Below are 22,935 nucleotides of genomic sequence, written 5' to 3' on the forward strand. Positions count from 1 at the left end.
CTACACACGCTGGCAGATGACGTTCACCGGGCATTCGCCGTATCCACACCCTGCCATCGGATCGCCACATTGTGTACCGTAATTCTTCACTCCACACAACGTTTTCCCACTGTTCAATTGTCCAATGTTTACGCTCCTCACCCAAGCGAGGCGTCGTTTGGCATTTGCCGACGTGATTTGCGGCTTATGAGCAGCCGCTCGACCATGAAATCCAAGTTTTGTCACCTCCAGCCTAGCTGTCATAGTACTTGCAGTTTGGCATTCCTGCGTGATGGTATGGATAGATTTCTGCCTCTTACACATAACCATCCTCTTCAACTGTCGGCGGTCTCTGTCAGTCAACAGACGAGGTCGGCCTGTACGATTTTGTGCTGTACGTGTCCCTTCACGTTTCCACTTCCCTATCACATCAGAAACAGTGGACCTAGGGATGTTTAGGAGTGTGGAAATCTCGCGTACAGACGTATGGCACAAGTGGATCCCAACCACCTGACCACGTTCGAAGTCCGTGAGTTCCGCTGAGCGCCCCACTCTGCTCTCTCGATGTCTAGTGACTACTGGGGTCGCTGATATGGAGTACCTGGCAGTAGGTGGCAGCGAAATGCACCTAATGTGAAAAACGTTTGTTTTTGGGGGAGTCCGGATACAACATCAACAACCATAACACTCGAAGATATCATTCCCTGAAGTTGATGTCCTTAAGTAAGACTGTGGTCATTCTCACTCTATATCTACGAATGTAGTGTAGGAAGCAGCCGAGTAATTAAATGAAATAGAACACTGTGTACTTTAAAGAGTAAGGGCAATGACATAACAAAAATAAGTGTGGAGCCAGTATCGACTCTTGCGGGTCCTCGCACGTACGTCCCATGTTTCTGAGATTAGTTTCTTTCACGTGGTACAGTCTGCCAATGTAACTTTCTCCTTTCTGTTCTCAAAGGCTTTGACAAGGTCACGGAATGTAGCACTGAGATAATATTTCTTCGGGTTCTCTAAGAACTACAACAACGGCAACAACCGCAATAAAGACATCTTGAGAAATTTAAGGAGTACATTCCAGTCAACAATGACAAAAACGTAATTCCAAGTCTTTTCTTAATCTAATGGGTCTATCAAAAAAGTTTCCGTTCGAATCCCGTACAGTCCAGGAAAAATTGCCGTGAGAACTGATGCAATCATCCCACCGGCACACCAACTGAAGGTATCCCTTTGGTAGGACACCGTGGCCTGTTGCGTGAACAAGTGCTTAGCTCTCTGCTGCACGTTCTCGTCCGACAAGAATCGTCGACTCTTGAAGATCTTCTTTAAGGAACCGAAGTGTGATACTCGCACGGGGAGAGATCAGGCTTATAGGGCGGGTGCTCGAATGTCTCGCGCTTGAGACGGTGTAACTTTAGCGTCACGACTTTTGTGATACGGGGGCCGTGTTATCATGAAACAACACCACCCCATGGCGCACCATTCCACTACGGTGATTTTCGACAGACACGCTGCCCCATGCACATTCTTCATTCTCCGATGGTTGTCTACCGGTGTTTGTCCTTCAGCAGCCAAGAAAAGAATAACACTACGTCAGTCCTGTTTGGGTGCATCTGGTAACAACGTCACCATAGTCGACATTTCCGCGTTTACCGCACGCCCGTGGGAAAGACGCAAATGCCACATTAATCCGTTGCCTATTTGTCGATGCTTATACCGGGTGATCAAAAAGTCAGTATAAATTTGAAAACTTAATAAACCACAGAATAATGTACACTCCTGGAAATGGAAAAAAGAACACATTGACACCGGTGTGTCAGACCCACCATACCTGCTCCGGACACTGCGAGAGGGCTGTACAAGCAATGATCACACGCACGGCACAGCGGACACACCAGGAACCGCGGTGTTGGCCGTCGAATGGCGCTAGCTGCGCAGCATTTGTGCACCGCCGCCGTCAGTGTCAGCCAGTTTGCCGTGGCATACGGAGCTCCATCGCAGTCTTTAACACTGGTAGCATGCCGCGACAGCGTGGACGTGAACCGTATGTGCAGTTGATGGACTTTGAGCGAGGGCGTATAGTGGGCATGCGGGAGGCCGGGTGGACGTACCGCCGAATTGCTCAACACGTGGGGCGTGAGGCTCCACAGTACATCGATGTTGTCGCCAGTGGTCGGCGGAAGGTGCACGTGCCCGTCGACCTGGGACCGGACCGTAGCGACGCACGGATGCACGCCAAGACCGTAGAATCCTACGCAGTGCCGTAGGGGACCGCACCGCCACTTCCCAGCAAATTAGGGACACTGTTGCTCCTGGGGTATCGGCGAGGACCATTCGCAACCGTCTCCATGAAGCTGGGCTACGGTCCCGCACACCGTTAGGCCGTCTTTCGCTCACGCCCCAACATCGTGCAGCCCGCCTCCAGTGGTGTCGCGACAGGCGTGAATGGAGGGACGAATGGAGACGTGTCGTCTTCAGCGATGAGAGTCGCTTCTGCCTTGGTGCCAATGATGGTCGTATGCGTGTTTGGCGCCGTGCAGGTGAGCGCCACAATCAGGACTGCATACGACCGAGGCACACAGGGCCAACACCCGGCATCATGGTGTGGGGAGCGATCTCCTACACTGGCCGTACACCACTGGTGATCGTCGAGGGGACACTGATAGTGCACGGTACATCCAAACCGTCATCGAACCCATCGTTCTACCATTCCTAGACCGGCAAGGGAACTTGCTGTTCCAACAGGACAATGCACGTCCGCATGTATCCCGTGCCACCCAACGTGCTCTAGAAGGTGTAAGTCAACTACCCTGGCCAGCAAGATCTCCGGATCTGTCCCCCATTGAGCATGTTTGGGACTGGATGAAGCGTCGTCTCACGCGGTCTGCACGTCCAGCACGAACGCTGGTCCAACTGAGGCGCCAGGTGGAAAAGGCATGGCAAGCCGTTCCACAGGACTACATCCAGCATCTCTACGATCGTCTCCATGGGAGAATAGCAGCCTGCATTGCTGCGAAAGGTGGATATACACTGTACTAGTGCCGACATTGTGCATGCTCTGTTGCCTGTGTCTATGTGCCTGTGGTTCTGTCAGTGTGATCATGTGATGTATCTGACCCCAGGAATGTGTCAATAAAGTTTCCCCTTCCTGGGACAATGAATTCACGGTGTTCTTATTTCAATTTCCAGGAGTGTAGATAGAGAGGTAAATATTGACACACATGCTTGGAATGACATGGGGTTTGATTAGAACAAAAAAAAAAACACGAAGTTCACAAAATGTCCCACAGATGGCGCTGGACAGCAAAACGTCAGTGACTGCGCATGAAAATCGTGTATACAAGGAGCTGTAATGAGAGAGAGAATCAGATGCGCCAGCGGTCGCAGCATGTTGACGTTACCTGAAAAGGCGCTTTTAGTGAAGCTGTATTATCAGAATGGGGAATGTGCTAGTTCAGCGTTACGATCCTATCGCCATAGGAAGGGGATTCGAACGGGTAAAGGTCCGTTGACAAACGCAGCTGTGGCGAGAATGATTTCGAAGTTCGAAGCCACGGGTTGTTTAGACGATAGACATGGTAGTGGCCGACCGAGCACAAGGCGTAATGCTGCTGAGACAGTTCAGAAAGAAATGGAGACTAGAGTGTTCGTCTATGCACGGGGAAGTCAGCGCTCGTGCAGTCGCACGTCGCACTGGCATTCCATACACTACTGTGTGGTTGGCACTTGGGCGTACCCTCCGATGCTATCCGTACAAAATCCATCGGCATCATGAACTGTTACCTGGCGATTTAGTGAAGCGAAGGGCATTTGCGGTGAGGACGTTTCAAAAGATGGCGGAAGGTGACGATTGGTTGAGTAACGCGTTGTGGACCGACGAAGCTCATTTCACGTTCTGAGTGCCTGTCAACACCCACTACTGCCGAATTTGGGCTACCGAAAATCCTAGAAGTGTCGTGGAAACTCCATTGCACGTCGATAAAGTCACGGTATGTGTTGGATTTAACACATCTACCGTTATCTGGCCTTTTTTCTTCGAGGAAATGCGTGATTATGGTTTTGTAACTGATACCGTGACGGGTGAGAGGTACGGCGATATGTTACAGAATCGCATCATCCCCAGCCTGGCTGATAAACACCTGCTGGAACGTAAGATGTTTATGCGGGATGGCGCTCCATCACATATTGTTAGACGCGTGAAAGATCTCTTGCGCGCGTCGTTTGGTGATGATCGTGTGCTCAGCCGCCACTTTCGTCATGCTTGGCCTCCCAGGTCCCCAGACCTCAGTCCGGGCAATTATTGGCTTTGTGGTTACCTAAAGTCGCAAGTGTATCGTGATCGACCGACATCTCTAGGGATGCTGAAAGACAACATCCGACGCCAATGCCTCACCATAACTCCGGACATGCTTTACAGTGCTGTTCACAACATTATTCCTCGACTACAGCTATTGTTGAGGAATGATGGTGGACATATTGAGCATTTCCTGTAAAGAACATAATCTTTGCTTTGTCTTACTTTGTAATGCTAATTATTGATATTCTGGTCAGATGAAGCGCCATCTGTCGGACATTTTTTGAACTTTTGTATTTTTTCGTTTCTAATAAAACCCCATGTCATTCCAAGCACGTGTGTCAATTTGTACCTCTCTATCTAAGTTATTCCGCGATTTATTCACTTTTCAAATTTATACTGACTTTTTGATCACCCGGAATACTCGTACCGTAGTTGCGCTACGTTGCGTATACGCTGCAGCGACGCCCTCAGACGCAAACTTTTTGACGGACGTTTAGAATAAACTGAAGCAGGAAATGTGTGAAGTAGTCTATCACAGGTCGCTGAAAGAACGAACGGTAGAAAACAACTGAAAAAACCACGAGTCATTCCCGACTTCAAGAAGGGTCGTCCTACTGATGCTCAGAGCTATAGACCGCTTTCCCTGACGTCATATTATGTAGAATTATCGAACGTATCACGCAAAACGTTTGTGGAGAGTGAAAAATCTCCGTAAAAATCGACAGGGTTTCCATAAGCAGAGATCTTCCGAAACACAGCTTGCTCTGTTCGTCTACTAAATTCAGCGCGTTGCGATAAAGCCGCCCAGTTGTACGGCGTGTTCCTCGATTCACCGAAGGCATGCGATAGTACTCCTCACTGGCGGTTAGTGTCCGACTCGAGGAGCAGAACTCAGTATGTCATTCTTAAAGGGGCCAAATCGACAGGTGGAAACGTAATTTCGGAATACCTCAAGAGAGTGTCCAAAATATTTACAAATGATCTAATAAGCAACATTGGGATCTCATGAGGCTTTTTGCAGAACATGCTGTTCTATATCATTATTCACAATGTTGATAATGTGATGTGGGATCTGAGTGGGGTACTGTCAAGTGGGGAGTGCCCCATGGATCAGTGTTGGGGCCGCTCCTGTTCCTTATTTATATAAATGATATAAATAATATGCCCTCTAGTATTATGGGAAACTCTAAAATATTTCTGTTTGCTGATGACACTAGCTTGGTAGTAAAGGATGTTGTGTGCAACATTGACTCGGTTTCAAGTAGTGCAGTACATGACCTCAGTTCATGGCTTGTAGAAAATAAACTAACGTTAAATCACAGTAAGACTCAGTTTTTACAGTTTCTAACACACAATTCAACAAAACCTGACGTTTTAATCTCACAGAATGGGCATATGATTAGTGAAACTGAACAGTTCAAATTTCTAGGTGTTCAGATAGATAGTAAGCTGTCGTGGAAAGCCCACGTTCAGGATCTTGTTCTAAGACTTAATACTGCCATTTTTACTATTCGAACGATATCAAAAGTGAGTGATACTTAGACACATAAATTAGTCTACTTTGCTTATTTTCATTCAATTATGTCGTATGGTATTATGTTTTGGGGTAACTCTTCCCATTCTAGAAGGATATTTTTGGCTCAGAAACGGGCGGTTTGAGCAATAAGTGGTGTGAGTTCACGAACCTCTTATCGACCTCTGTTCACGAGTCTGGGTATTTTGACATTCGCCTCTCAATATGTATATTCCTTATTGTCGTTTCTTGTTACCAGTATTAGTTTATTTCCAAGAATAAGCAGATTTCACTCGGTTAATACTCGGCAGAAATCAAACCTCCATTTGGATCGGACTTCCTTAACTCTTGTGCAAAAAGGTGTGCAGTATACTGCTGCATCCGTTTTCAATAAGCTGCCACTCGAATTCAAAAATCTTAGCAGTAATCCACGCGCTTTCAAATCGAAACTGAAGAGTTTCCTCATGGGTCACACCTTCCATTCTGTCGAGGAGTTCCTTGAAAAATTAAGCTGATTCTTATTGTATTGCTGATAGCTTTTACTTAAACTTATGGACTGACTTTTTTCAGGTTCATGAACATTTATTTTTATCTGCTATTACTTTTATGTTGTAAGTTCATGTACTGACACGTTCCATGACCTTGGAGATTTGCTCCTCAATTTGGTCCTACGGAACTTGACTTGTAAATAAATAAATAAACATTTCGTTTGACAGACTGGCAGTTCGTCCAGGACGAAAATGGATGTGTCGTAATGCGCATAAAAGGATGAAGAAATTCGGTAATTTTCGCTTACTCCGATGGCGACAAATCGCTTGACGGAGCATAAAGCGTAAAATACCTGGGAATAACCGTCCAGAGTGACCTAAAGCGTGATAACCATACAGAAGTAATTGTATGAGAAGCAGACGCCAGGCTTTCGTAGAATCTTAAGGGCATGTAAATTCGCCTACGAAAGAGTAGGTTAAGAAATACTTGCCCGACCGATGCTAATGCCGCCGAGTTGAGGTCGGTGCTATTTCAGGAACGTTATGGCCCACAAACCACTGCCTCAAGTATGCTGCTTTATGAGAGGGATCATTGCCACACTGAAACGAACAGTACCGTTCCCTAACTGTTCCTCCACTACACACAGTAAACAATACTGCAATAAGTCTTCACGTGCTTCCGCATTTAGCTTTTTGTTAAGAGCAGCACGAAAAGCACTCCCATACCGTAACACAACCTGCTCTGTACTCCACTGTTCGCACTACACACGGTGACGTGTGACGCTCTCCAGGAATTCGCCAAACACATCGAATTGCCACAGGGCACAGCGTGATTAATCGCTGTAAATCACTCGTTTCCAGTTATCCACAGCCCAACGGCATCGCTTTTTACGATATACAGGTCATAAAATCCCGTCTGAGGCCTGCGATCATTTTTATGTTCATAATTGGCAACCAACGCTGTACAATCGCAATAAGTCATGAGATGTTCAATTGACTCTTTTATTAGAACATGTTACGCGTTTCTCAAGATGGTTGTAACCCCGAAACGCGTACCATGTTCTAATAAAAGAGTCAATTGAACATCTCATGACTTTATTGCGATTGTACAGCATTGGTTGCCAATTATTATCGCTTTTTACACCACCTTCAGCGTCACTTAGCATGACTGCAGACGTTTGGTTGGTTGATTCGTTGTTGGGGATCAGACAGCGAGGTCATCGGTCCCATCAGAATAGGGAAGGATGGGGAAGGAAGTCGGCCGTGCCCTTTTAAACGAACCATCCCAACAATTGCCTGAAGCGATTTAGAGAAAACACGAAAAATCTAAATCAGGATGGCCGGACGCGGGTTTGTACCGTAGGTAGAATGTCCAGCGGCTTTCCATGTCAGTACAACATAGGCTGTGTCTACTTAAGTGTGGTTTTACCAGTGCCGTAGCTGGTAGACCAAATATAGTGCCTCCTATGTCTCGAGCCATACCATTTATTAATAGTCTGCTGTTACATAGCTCCATTCTAGCAATGGCCTTTCGGGTTTGTACCGTAGGTAGAATGTCCAGCGGCTTTCCATGTCAGTACAACATAGGCTGTGTCTACTTAAGTGTGGTTTTACCAGTGCCGTAGCTGGTAGACCAAATATAGTGCCTCCTATGTCTCGAGCCATACCATTTATTAATAGTCTGCTGTTACATAGCTCCATTCTAGCAATGGCCTTTCGTTTTCTATGTTCACAACAACTTACAATTGCTATTTCCAGCGAAAGAACTGAGTAGACAGTCTGCCCAAACTCTGGAGATGTGGACGCGGCACTAACACTCCCCTTCGACATTCACTTGCTTTAGTTTGTCCTAGGAATAACTGTGCCTCGCACGTCTGCCTGCCAGTCTGTGTCATTCCACTTGGGAAGATCGTAATATTGTCCCTGTGACATCCCCGTAAGTCCTCCAATGACACCAGAGTGTAGGTCTCCCCAATAACCTAGGTAAAAACAAATGCGCTAAAATAAAATCAAACGGTAATATCAAATCCTATCTATCGACGCAATCGAGTGCATAAGGCGTATCGGACGTACTTGGTTTACAAGTCGTCCGTCCCTTCTTTGCTTTACTAGATTTTGTGTTCTACATTTCAGAGGGACATTGTACTTATGGCCAGGGATCCACGGCCGTGTGATTTTTGGAACAGTATACAGTGGTCACTTAGGTACATCCCATTTATCATGATTACTATTGACACAGTAGCTCAACGTGGATTCGTTCTATTCTCCCACTGGCATGTGGGTGGCAAGGGCACTTTTGCAGCCTGCCAACGTGATGCAGTGCACACAACTGGTCCGTCAGATCCGATGTAAAATTAGTGCCCTGCTTGGGCAACTGCACTCGATATGTTGTGAGATATGGACTATTATGGCCAATATGTACTTATTTCCTGCTGGTGTCTTACTAAAATGGCCTAAAATATCTACCTCTAACATTTGAAACGATTGAGATGCTTCCAGTAGCCTTTGCAATGGAATCAGTCGATGGATGAGATCTGCCCATTGTGCATTCCTGACATATTGCTAGACACCTCTTTACCTGGTCCTCCATCAAAATTGTCGTCACCCCATCTATCAATTGCTTTCTGCCCACCATGACCTGCCAACAGATTGTCATGCGCTTGCTTCAAAATTTTATCCCAAAATGCTGCAGGTACCACTACTTTTAGCCGAGTGATCTAAGGCGCTGCAGTCATGGACTGTGCTGCTGGTCCCGGCGGAGGTTCGAGTCCTCCCTCAGGTAGCAGTTAAGTCTCATAAGATTTCACACCCATTTGATTTGTACCACCACTTTGTTGTTCTGCACAAAAGCATCGTGCGTGTTGAACTATTGTTGAAACTTGAACATCTGACTGTTTACGTCAGCTGCTTGGGTGTTTTGTCACTCACTATGCTTCTGCCCATTGCCTGCAGAAAAATAATTTTCCCACTCAGTCTGCATGGGTATGCCTCTATCGCAGCTTGTGCTCAGTCGTAGGGCATACCTGGTGAGAGTATCATTTACCCCTAGTAACCATTTTAGAGTGGCATGATCCATCACCACTTTAAACTTTTGGCCATATAAATAACATCAGAAGTAAGAGCTACTGCCAACATTTCCTTCTGTCATGGAATAATTTCGTACTGATTTGTTCAGCTGTTGGGATGTGTATGCTGCAGATGTTAACTATACTCTGGATAAGTGCACAAAAGACCACTATATTACTCACGTTGCAAGTTAGACTGAATTCTTTTTCGAAGTTTGGTAGTATCAGTACTGGAACTGATGCCAAAGCTTGTTTCAGAGTATCAAATGCTGCATGACACTTAGTAGACGATTCAAATCTTGCTCCTTTTCGTAACAAACGATTCAAAGTTTCGGCAATTTCAGCAAATCTCTTCATAAATTTACGATAATAATTGCAGAGACCAAAAAAAGATTGCAGTTGTTTAACTCCATGTGGTGGCCACAAATTCCACGCTGCTGAGATTAATTATGGATCTATCTAACTCCTAACTAATTATGTATCCATGATAATTTACTTCCATTGCTGAAAGACGACATTTATCAATGTTGTGTGTTAGTCATACTGTCTTTAGTCTTTCGAGCACTTCCTACAGCTGTTGTACATGCTGCTCCATGTCCTTTGAAAAGATGATGATGTCATCAGGACACACCACATAGTTCTTGGGCTTCAGTCCTCTAAGTATCCAATCCAACAATCTTTAAAAAGTGACAGGTGTATTCTTGAGTCTGAAAGGCATTCGACGACCATGAAAATGGCCACAGGCGATGGTAAAAGCTTCTTTTGACCTACCTTACAGCGCTAATTCCAGTTGACGAGACCTGCTCTTCAAATCCATGGTAGAGAAATATTGACACTGATCAAAACTGTCCAGACTCTCCCTAATGTAAGTATGGTAGTAGTGGGACAACCTCCGCTCGACGCCACTCTGCATTGTTGCCAAATTTATTCAATATGGCGGCAATGACGTCATCCAAGATGGCGGCATGTTGGGTTGGCAACAGTGCATGACAACATCCAAAATGACGGATTTTGGAGGGGAAAATAGGCCGATTGGGCTACATCCACTAACCTAACCCTCCAGAAAAAATTGGCTCCAAATTCAAATTCCAACAGAATAATGGCTGCAAAACCGTACTTGTCTTTATTATTATTCATTATTATTCATTATCATTTATTATCATTCATTATCATTTATTATCATTTATATGATGCACGTGTGTTTGCTACGAGGTCCGGAGTCCAACTGTGTGAGTTCATACCCCTGCCACCAGAGAGTGTTACAATGATATAATTCAAGATGGCGGATTTTGGTGGGAAGAAAGACAATTGGGCTACCTCCACTAACCTAACCCGCAGAAAATTGGCGCAAAATTTGAATTTTGGCAGGAAAATAGTTCAATTGTGCTATGTCCACTAACATAACTGTTGTGTACATAGTTCCGGGTAGTCAGCGCGTACACATCTTTCCCAGTAGAGCGCGCCCTGCTAAGCACAACAGCGCAGGCACAGCGCTAGTCCATCTCCACACTACAAGATGGCGCTGCCTTAGAGACAGACCAAATTCTGCTTCCGCCGATCTTTGTATTAATATGTAACGGAGCCAATGAGATTGCTGCTAACGTAAAACCTTTTCTCCTCGCGGTGCACACTCACGCAGTGATACGTGAACCCGCGAGGTATTATAACAAGTGTACAGACCTCCGATCAGTCAGTCTGCATTTGTCTGCACCAGTCTGTACCAGACTGCATTAGTCTGTACCAGTCTGCATTAGTCTGTACCAGTCTATAGTCAAGTTTCAGTCTGCACCTAAGAAGATTATCATATTCCTGTACATAGCCATGAAGATAAATGTATAGATACTTTGTCAAGTACCAGAGATATGCGAGAATAAGATTAACGTACCAAGACAAAAGGAACTTCAGATTGTCAATTGTAAACAGCATCCAGAATCAAGTTACGTAATTTCTATACAATAAAAATAGAAAGTAGCTGATATGCTGCTTGTGTCCATGTAACATGCCGTTATCTGCTTATAGCCCTTGAAAACGGACAAATTAACACTACAAACTAAGTTTTGACCCTTTAGCACTGACTATTCGTAATGGCCCAATAGTTGTACGATTTCCGATTACAACAGCATTTTTGAGCAGAGTTTGCAAAATTAGAATCAATACGAGAATACTGGTGACTTTTTTAGTATCCAACCACCCATCACTTTCTGAGAATCTCAGCGAATGGTAGACCGACTAAGTTTTTGGTAATTTGTGGTAAGGCCCTATAGGACCAAACTGCTAAGGTCATCGGTCTGTAGCCTTACACATTACTACTTAATCTAACTAACTTATGCTAAGGACAACACAAACACCCATGCCCGAGGGAGGACTCGAACCTCCGATAGGGGAAGCCGCGCCTTAGGCCGACTAAGTTTTGTTTTATTTGCCTGTTTAATTTAAGATTTTGATTCTATGTATCTGGAAACTCAGAAAGTCAACATTTTTCAACCTTTGTTCGACTTCTATGATTGCTACAGGAAGTAATAGGAATTAAAAGCCGAAAATCGGTTATTTAAGAAAACGTTTATTTTGAGCGGTTTTAACAGTTAGGTTAAACTGGCGTGGAAATAAACCGATACCTGGCATCTTTATGACAGTGCCCTATATTAGGGATTCCCAGACTTTTAGTCCCTGCATACCACTTCACATTTTTAGAAACTTGGCCGTAACACTGTAGCTTGTTCAGTTTTTAACAAACCCTGAGCTTTGGTAGGGAATGGGAAGGGGGAGCGATTTGGGACGTTGGAGCATGCTTGGATAATTTGGAAACTTGTGGTAAGATCCTATGGGACCAAACTGCTGAGGTCATCCGTCCCTAAGCTTAGACGCTAGTTAACCTAACTTAAACTAACTTACGCTAAGGGAAACACACACGCCAATGCCCAAGGGAGGACTCGAACCTCCGATGGAAGGAGCCGCACGAACCATGACAAGGCGCCTCAAACGGCGCGGCTACCCCGCGTGGCGCATGGATGGAAAATAGGGGGGGGGGATAATTTTCACCATCTTGCTGAGTGCTGACAACACACATACAGTTCTTACGTCTTGTCCATCAACTATTACATATGGTACAGATGTGATACACACAAGTAAATGTTTTGTGGAAGCTCTTTTTAGAGTCGTTGACGATCACGTGTGCTACTAGTTTGAAATTAAATTAAGCAAGTCCTGATACAAATAATCAGTGAGTAAGAGGGGAATGGTATTTAAAATATTTATTAACCTTTTACATCACAAATAACATAAAGCAGTTGTGCAAGAGAGTGATAAATTGAACATGGAGTATAGTAAATTAGAAAAAAGAAGACAGAATCAAATCAAACTTTGACGGTAAATCAGATTTTAAAATCAGTAATAGTTAGTATTAAAATTTAGATTCTGATGAAAGAACATCTACGTGTTTCAGTTGGACGCATGTTGGTGTTTATCTTTAATCGGAAACTCAAAGTCTGGCTCGACTGAACTCTTGTTAACTGCCAGGTCTTCTTCAGCATTAAGTCTGTTTCTGTATTTATTTTTAATGTACAACACCTAAGGTAGCCCATTTTCATGTATGTAAGTAAAAAAAAAAAAGCATGAAAAATCGGGGTGCGTATTTGAAAACAGAAGGTTATTCTGTTTTTGTTCCCGTCCAAAATGAATGCAGAGTTTTCTTTAACTGTCGCTAATCACGTCGGCGAAACCTTCTTTACTGATTATTTCGTCCAGTAGTTTTCCTGAAACTAAATCTCTTGTCAAGATATACTTTATGTAAACTTCGGATAAGTGATCAATGTTTGTCGACTGAAGCGACGAACGAAAATTTTACATCAGTGGCACGATCCGAATCCGTGTGTGCTATTCACTAGGCAGATACTGTAGCCACTACACCACCCTGACACTGTGACTTTGCACAACTGCACCCTAGCACTCCTCCCTCCTCAATCTAAACTCAGCCTCAGCCTAGTTAATATTCTTCCTAAACTCCAACGGCATTACAGAAGTTCTGCAAATGTATTGAAATACCGCCTCAGTGGAGAAAGAAATGGGGAATCCTGCCTGAACCCCATGTGTAGGTGCTTTTAATAAGGTGCTTTTCATCAAATGAAACTGTTCGAGTTCAGAGACCTTTCCAAGTCTCCAACATCTATGATGTACACAGGCTGACTGAAGCGACGAATGAAACTTTGTACGAAGGCCAGGATTTGACACTAGGAAGATGCTTCGGGAAAGTACTTTCAAAAACGTTTTTGAAGGATCCTTAAATGTTTAATAATGTCTCGAACTTAGTCTACCGTGGGAGGTAGTTCTACATCTACATCTACATCCATACTCTGCAAGCCACCCGACGGTGTGTGGCGGAGGATACGTTGAGTACCTCTCTCGGTTCTCCCTTCTACACTCCTGGAAATGGAAAAAAGAACACATTGACACCGGTGTGTCAGACCCACCATACTTGCTCCGGACACTGCGAGAGGGCTGTACAAGCAATGATCACACGCACGGCACAGCAGACACACCAGGAACCGCGGTGTTGGTCGTCGAATGGCGCTAGCTGCGCAGCATTTGTGCACCGCCGCCGTCAGTGTCAGCCAGTTTGCCGTGGCATACGGAGCTCCATCACAGTCTTTAACACTGGTAGCATGCCGCGACAGCGTGGACGTGAACCGTATGTGCAGTTGACGGACTTTGAGCGTGGGCGTATAGTGGGCATGCGGGAGGCCGGGTGGACGTACCGCCGAATTGCTCAACACGTGGGGCGTGAGGTCTCCACAGTACATCGATGTTGTCGCCAGTGGTCGGCGGAAGGTGCACGTGCCCGTCGACCTGGGACCGGACCGCAGCGACGCACGGATGCACGCCAAGACCGTAGGATCCTACGCAGTGCCGTAGGGGACCGCACCGCCACTTCCCAGCAAATTAGGGACACTGTTGCTCCTGGGGTATCGGCGAGGACCATTCGCAACCGTCTCCATGAAGCTGGGCTACGGTCCCGCACACCGTTAGGCCGTCTTCCGCTCACGCCCCAACATCGTGCAGCCCGCCTCCAGTGGTGTCGCGACAGGCGTGAATGGAGGGACGAATGGAGACGTGTCGTCTTCAGCGATGAGAGTCGCTTCTGCCTTGGTGCCAATGATGGTCGTATGCGTGTTTGGCGCCGTGCAGGTGAGCGCCACAATCAGGACTGCATACGACCGAGGCACACAGGGCCAACACCCGGCATCATGGTGTGGGGAGCGATCTCCTACACTGGCCGTACACCACTGGTGATCGTCGAGGGGACACTGAATAGTGCACGGTACATCCAAACCGTCATCGAACCCATCGTTCTACCATTCCTAGACCGGCAAGGGAACTTGCTGTTCCAACAGGACAATGCACGTCCGCATGTATCCCGTGCCACCCAACGCGCTCTAGAAGGTGTAAGTCAACTACCCTGGCCAGCAAGATCTCTGGATCTGTCCCCCCTTGAGCATGTTTGGGACTGGATGAAGCGTCGTCTCACGGGGTCTGCACGTCCAGCACGAACGCTGGTCCAACTGAGGCGCCAGGTGGAAATGGCATGGCAAGCCGTTCCACAGGACTACATCCAGCATCTCTACGATCGTCTCCATGGGAGAATAGCAGCCTGCATTGCTGCGAATGGTGGATATACACTGTACTAGTGCCGACATCGTGCATGCTCTGTTGCCTGTGTCTATGTGCCTGTGGTTCTGTCAGTGTGATCATGTGATGTATCTGACCCCAGGAATGTGTCAATAAAGTTTCTCCTTCCTGGGACAATGAATTCACGGTGTTCTTATTTCAATTTCCAGGAGTGTATTCCAGTATCGTATTGTTCGTGGAAAGAAGGGTTGTCGGTATGCCTCTGTGTGGGCTCTAATATCTCTGATTTTATCCTCGTGGTCTCTTCGCGAGATATACGTAGGAGGGAGCAATATACTGCTTGACTCCTCGGTGAAGGTATGTTCTCGAAGCTTCACCAAAAACCCGTACCGAGCTACTGAGCGTCTCTCCTGCAGAGTCTTCCACTGGAGTTTATCTATCATCTCCGTAACGGTTTCGCAATTACTAAACGATCCTGTAACGAAGCGCGCTGCTCTCTGTTGGATCTTCTCTATCTCTTCTATCAACCCTATCTGGTACGGATCCCACACTGCTGAGCAGTATTCAAGCAGTGGGCGAACAAGCGTACTGTAACCTACTTCCTTTGTTTTCTTATTGCATTTCCTTAGGGTTCTTCCAATGAATTTCAGTCTGGCATCTGCTTTACCGACGATCAACTTTATATGATCATTCCATTTTAAATCACTCCTAATGCGTACTCCCAGATAATTTATGGAATTAACTGCTTCCAGTTGCTGACCTGCTACATTGTAGCTAAATGATAAGGGATCTTTCTTTCCATGTATTCGCTGCACATTACACTTGTCTACATTGAGATTCAATTGCCATTCCCTGCACCATGCGTCAATTCGCTGCAGATCCTCCTGCACGTCAGTACTATTTTCCATTGTTACAACCTCTCGATATACCACAGCATCATCCGCAAAAAGCCTTAGTGAACTTCCGATGTCATCCACAAGGTCATTTATGTATATTGTGAATAGCAACGGTCCTACGACACTCCCCTGCGGCACACCTGAAATCACTCTTACTTCGGAAGACTTGTCTCCATTGAGAATGACATGCTGCGTTCTGTTATCTAGGAACTCTTCAATCCAATCACACAATTAGTCCATATGTACTTTGTTCATTAAACGACTGTGGAGAACTGCATCGAACGCCTTGCGGAAGTCAAGAAACACGGCATCTACCTGGGAACCCGTGTCTATGCCCTCTGAGTCTCGTGGACGAATAGCGCGAGCTGGGTTTCGCACTATCGTCTTTTTTGAAACCCATGCTGATTCCTACAGAGTAGATTTCTAGTCTCCAGAAAAGCCATTATACTCGAACAGAATACGTGTTCCAAAATTCTACAACTGATAGACATTAAAGATATAGTTCATCGTCTTCCAAAAATGGCGTAATACTAACAAACGCCAAAAAGTTATTGTTCGGTACTTGTGATGTAAAAGGAGTCAACTTTCTTCTGTAAGAGGATATTTCGTTACCTGCTTCGAATGACATGTGGGATTTTATTAGAACAAAAAAAAAAAAAAAAAACAAAGTTCACAAAATGTCCGACAGATGGCGCTGGACAGTAAAACATCAGTGACCGCGCATGAAAGTTGTGTGTAAAAGGAACTGCAATGAGAGAGAGAATCAGATGCGCCAGCAGTCGCAGCATGTTGACGTTACCTGAAAAGGCGCTTTTAGTGAAGCTGTATTATCAGAATGGGGAATGTGCTAGTTCAGCGTTACGATCCTATCGCCATAGGAAGGGGATTCGAACGGGTAAAGGTCCGTTGACAAATGCAGCTGTGGCGAGAATGATTTCGAAGTTCGAAGCCACGGGTTGTTTAGACGATAGACATGGTAGTGGCCGACCGAGCACAAGGCGTAATGCTGCTGAGACAGTTCAGGAAGAAATGGAGACTGTAGCGTGTCCGTCTATGCACGAGGAAGTCAGCGCTCGTCCAGTCGCACGTCGCACCGGCATTCCATACACTGCTGTTTGGTTGGCACTTGGCGTACCCTCCGATGCTATCCGTACAAAATCCATCGGCATCATGAACTGTTACCTGGCGATTTAAAGAAGCGGAGGGCATTTGCGGTGTGGGCGTTTCAAAAGATGGCGGAAGATGACGATCGGTTGAGTAACGTGTTGTGGACCAACGAAGCTCATTTCACGCTCCGAGGGTCTGTCAACGCTCACTACTGCCGATTTTGGGCTACCGAAAATCCTAGAACTGTCGTGGAAACTCCATTACACGACGAGAAAGTCACGGTACGGGTTGGATTTGCTACATATACCGTTATCTGGCCTTTTATCTTCGAGGAAATGCGTGATTCTGGTTTTGTAACTGTTACCGTGACGGGTGAGAGGTACGCCGATATGTTACAGAATCGCATCATCCCCAGCCTGACTGATAAACACCTGCTGGAACGTACGATGTTTATGCAGAATGGCGCTCCACCCCATATTGCTAGACGTGTGAAAGATCTCTTGCGCGCGTCGTTTGGTGATGATCGTGTGCTCAGCCGCCACTTTCGTCATGCTTGGCCTCCCAGGTCCCCAGACATCAGTCCGTGCGATTATTGGCTTTGTGGTTACTTGTGTCGCAAGTGTATCGTGATCGACCGACATATCTAGGGATGCTGAAAGACAACATCCGACGCCAATGCCTCACCATAACTCTGTACATGCTTTACAGTGCTGTTCAAAACATTATTCCTCGACTACAGCTATTGATGAGGAATGATGGTGGATATATTGAGCATTTCCTGTGTTACTTTGTTATGCTAATTATTGCTATTCTGATCAGATGAAGCGCCATCTGTCGGACATTTTTTGAACTTCTGAATTTTTTTCGTTCTAATAAAACCCCATGTCATTCCAAGCATGTGTGTCAATTTGTACCGCTCTATCTACATTATTCCGTAATTTATTCAGTTTTCAAATTTATACTGACTTTTTGATCACCCGGTATATTACACAGTGTGTACTCGTATGCGTACCAACTGAAACGTCCTCGCCAATGGTACCACCGTCCGGGAACCCCTGCCCTGTATAAACGACGCAGACTGGCCAAGACGCAATGCTGAGTGATATGTAGGGAGCCAATAAAACTCTTCTGGGTTTGTGATCGCATTGCCAATTGTAAAACTACCGACGTTTCAGTCACTAAGTGACCTTCTTCGTTGATCAGAGATAAGGAACATCTAAAGGATGGACTACAAAATCTCATGTCCATTTTTGGTGCCAATGCTTATGCGACAAAGAAGCACAAAACATCGCTGCCATCAAACCGATTTTCCGAAGCAGCACCAGAAAAAAAGATGTTTTTCGCACAACGAAAGATACAGTTGACAAATTACACGCTGCTGGAGTTTACGAAATCAGGTGCGAATGTGGATTAGTGAATGTAGGCGAGACGGGGCGACCCACATATGTGAACACGAAAGATATATCCGACTGAGACAACACACCTAGTCAGCTGTGACAGAACACCAGGATGAATGCGCCAAACAGATGTATTTTGGTGAAGCTCGTGTACTGGCGAAACAGCATCTTACTTTCAGGAGGAAGATTAGAGAGGCAAAACAAATAACCAAGCGACCCGTCAACACGAACAGAAAAGACGGGTACCGCCTTCGACGTCTTGGCTGCCAGCAGTAACAGCATTACGGGACGACAGCTCGCGTGAAGCAATGCACAGAGATGCGTGGGAGGTAGCACCCGCCGCAGGTACACTACGTGATCAAAAGTATCCGGACACTCCCAAAAACAATCGCTTTTCATATTAGGTGCATTGTGCTGCCACTTACTGCCAGGAGCTGCATATCAGCGACCTCAGTAGTCATTAGACATCGTGAGAGAGCAGAATGGGGCGCTCAGCGAAACTCGCGGACTTCGAACGTTGTCATGTGATTGTGTGTCACTTGTGTCATACGTCTGGTCAAGATAAGGCAGGATTCGGTAACGATTTTGGAAGGGTTGGGATGTTTTGGGGAAGGAGAATAGACAGCGAGGTCATCGGATTAGGGAAGGACGGGGAAGGAAGTCGGCCGTGCCCTTTTAAAGGAACCATCCCGGCATTTCCCTGGAGCAGTTTAGGGAAATCACGGAAAACCTAAATCAGGATGGCCGGACGCGGGATTGAACCGTCGTCCCTCCCGAATGTGAGTCCAGTGTGCTAACCACTGCGCCACCTCGCTCGGTGTCATACGTCTGTACGCAAGATTTCCACACTCCTAAACATCCCTAGTTTCACTGTTTCCGATATGATAGTGAAGTGGAAACGTGAAGGGACACGTAGAGCACAAAGCGTACAGGCTGACCTCGGCTGTTGACTGACAGAGACTGCCGACAGTTGAAGAGGGTCGTTTTGTGTAATAGGCGGACATCTATTGAGACCATCACCCAGGAATTCCAAACTGCATCAGGATCCACTGCAAGTACTATGACAGTTAGTTGGGAGGTGAGAGAACTTGGATTTCATGGTCGAGCGGCTGCTCATAAGCCTTACAATACGCCGGCAAATGCCAAACGACGCATCGCTTGGTGTAAGGATGGACGATTGAACAGTGGAAAAACGTCGTGTGGAGCGACGAATCACGGTACGCAATGTGGCGATCCGATGGCAGGGTACGGGTATGGCGAATGCCTGGTGAACGTTATGGTTCAAATGGCTCTGAGCACTATGGGACTTAACATCGGAGGGCATCAGTCCCCTAGAACTTAGAACTACTTAAACCTAACTAACCTAAGGACAGCACACACATCAATGCCCGAGGCAGGATTCGAACCTGCGACCGTAGCAGTCGCGCGGTTCCCGACTGAAGCGCCTAGAACCGCTCGGCCACCACGGCCGGCGGTGAACGTTATCTGCCAACAGCAAAATTCGGAGGCTGTGGTGTTATGGTGTGGTTGTATTTTTCACGAATGGAGTTTGCACTCCTTGTTGTTTTGCGTAGCACTATTCACAGCACGGGCCTATATTGATGTTTTAGGTTCAAATGGTTCAAATGGCTCTGAGCACTATGGGACTCAACTGCTGAGGTCATTAGTCCCCTAGAACTTAGAACTAGTTAAACCTAACTAACCTAAGGACATCACAAACATCCATGCCCGAGGCAGGATTCGAACCTGCGACCGTAGCGGTCTTGCGGTTCCAGACTGCAGCGCCTTTAACCGCACGGCCACTTCGGCCGGCGATGTTTTAGGCACCTTCTTGCTTCCCACTGTTCAAGAGCAATTCAGGGATGGGGACTGCATCTTTCAACACGATTGAGCACCTGTACATAATGCACGGTCTGTGGCGCAGTGGTTACACGACAATAACATCCCTGTAATAGACTGGTCTTCATAATGTGCTGACCTGAATCCTGTAGCACACCTTTGGGATGTTTTGGAACGCCGACATCGATACCTCAGTGCAGCACTGCGTGAAGAATGGGCTGACGTTCTCCAAGAAACCTTCCAGCACATGATTGAACGTATGCCTGCGAGAGTAGAAGCTGTCATCAAGGCTAAGGGTGGGCCAACACCATATTGAATTCCAGCATTACCGATAGGGGCGCTACGACCATCAAGTAATTTTCAGCCAGGTGTCCGGATACTTTTAATCACTTAGTGTATATAAGAAACAAAGTTTTCTCATTCAGCAGTAAACAAAAAGACCCTGAAGAAGGTCACTGGCAACAGTGACCGAAACGTCGGTGGTTTTAGATATTGACAATGCGGTCACAAACCCAGAAAAATTTTATTGACTATGACAATGGCTGCGGAAGCTTGCGTTTACGGCATGTAGGAACCTCGAAAGTTAGTTAGACGTGTCGTTCCACGCTAAGACTACTGCTCGACATGAGTGGCGCGCCGTCAGAGGGGAGTGGGCGTTGCGGGTTTCCTGCACACCCGTCTCTGGCGCTGTACGGATGACAGGTGCATCGCAGCGTGCCAACGAAATAGCGCGCCAACTGGAAACCTACGTGGAACAGTTCGGATGTCGTGGGCAAAACGTCCAAATTACACACTGAATTCTGGCGGTATGTGGACCAAATGCAAAGTCGCGTCCTGCCGCAGTGAAACACTGCCAACAGTGTGACCGTGGCGGCACAGACGAGGCTGGCGTCGATCGGGAAGCCGGTCGATCGACGTCCAGCACGGGCGACAGTGTCAGGCCAACTGAGGAACAGATCCGCGGCAATCGCAGAGCGCCTGTCGCGGTCACTGCTCGGCAAGTGAGCATCTCGGTAGGTGGCGCCCTCCGAGGTCTTCTGCAGTACCCGGTACTGTGTTCACGACGGATTCCCTTGTCACTGTCATCCGCGTACAGCGCCGCAAGGTTTATGGCGTCTCTGGACTTCTCTGAGAGTTACTAAGGCAATGAATTCCTAAACGTTATGGACCATGATACCCTGCTCATCATACGAATAAACCTGATGCAAATATACATGCCGGCCGAGCGGTTCTAGGCGCCTCAGTCCGGAACGGCGCTGCTGCAACGGTTGCAGGTTCGAATCCTGCCTCGGGCATGGATGTGTGTGATGTCCTTAGTAGACTTGGCCACTGTTTCTATGTTTCGATACAGTGTATCGATACGTGGACCTGTTTCAGTGTTTCGAAACGGCTATGTTTTACGGTTTCGAAACAGTGGCGCACCATTCCACTCTGTCTCGGATAAAGGGGCCAGATTCGATCTCGACCCAGATAGAAAATGTATCGTTGTTTCAAAATAAAGCTGTTTCAGTCCACTTAATTGTATCGAAATAGTGATGTTTCATTCCACTCCGTCTCGACGAGATTTGGGCTTGGCACAGATGCTGAAACACATTTAACATGCCACTTCATGGAACAGTTTCAAGAGTGTCGAAATCTGTTTGACAAACAACAGCATGAAACTTAAGATTTATGAAATTAAAGATTGGTTTCTAATTGACTGCCATATTCTGAAATAGCATAATATCTGCTTTATAAACACTAAAACACAATGAAATAACGCACACTATTTGAGTTCAAAATAATAAATTACACATCTCTTATAATATACGCTTCTCTGTTCATGTACAGTTATCATGTTAAAAAAACGCAAGTAAACCTGCAAACCTTGAATAAAAAAGGCGTTGAGGGCAGGTTTTAGACATTGAGTATAGGTGCAATTGCTAGCAATGTGATTGTCAGATCACTGATGGTGTAATGGCGAATGGGACGGACTAAGAAGCATGGGGGATTTATGCTAATGGTTCAAAACAGCTTGGGGGACGAACATTTTTTTTATCTTATATTTTGTTATTTATTCGAATTACGTGGCATTATTTGTGAGTCTATAGACAATGTGCCTATTATCCACAATGATTCCTTTTTTGTGCATTGAAATTAGCGGGATATGTATATTACCAATACTCACAGAATGTAAGAATACCAGTAGCGCATCTGTTGTTTCTGCAGTTTGCTCCCTCCTCCAGTTTCATTCATGTAGGTTCTTCTGTCGTCAGCTACGGCAGTACGAAACCCAGAGTGGGATTATTTTATCAAAATGAATCCTGAGAAAATTAAGGGTAACTTGTGCTTCAAAGTATTTTCATTTCAAAGTAATTCTACTTCTTGCTTAAAAAGACATTTTTGATATAAACATCCAGCAGTTATTTTAAGTGAAACTCGTTGAAAAAAAGTTTTTATAAACCTGAGCAGTGATGAAGCCAGTTCAGATTCCACAGAAACTGTTCAGGAAACTGCCATTTCAGTGACTGTGCATCAAGATGAACTGTCTGTGCAAGAAATACCCAGCACTTCTACCGGTTCGGTTCTGGGGAGGTGTGGTAAACAAACAAAGATTATTGGATTTGCATCAAGACCAGTGATTTGTCCAAACGAACCAAACTAGAAGAACAGATTTTAAGACTTGTTGTTAAAGAATATCTTCCATTTAACGTAGCTGAGAGTGTAGAGTTTACAAAAATGACTTATTTATA

The sequence above is a fragment of the Schistocerca piceifrons genome, chromosome 9 (assembly GCF_021461385.2).
Source record: "Schistocerca piceifrons isolate TAMUIC-IGC-003096 chromosome 9, iqSchPice1.1, whole genome shotgun sequence".
Classification (NCBI taxonomy): domain Eukaryota; kingdom Metazoa; phylum Arthropoda; class Insecta; order Orthoptera; family Acrididae; genus Schistocerca; species Schistocerca piceifrons.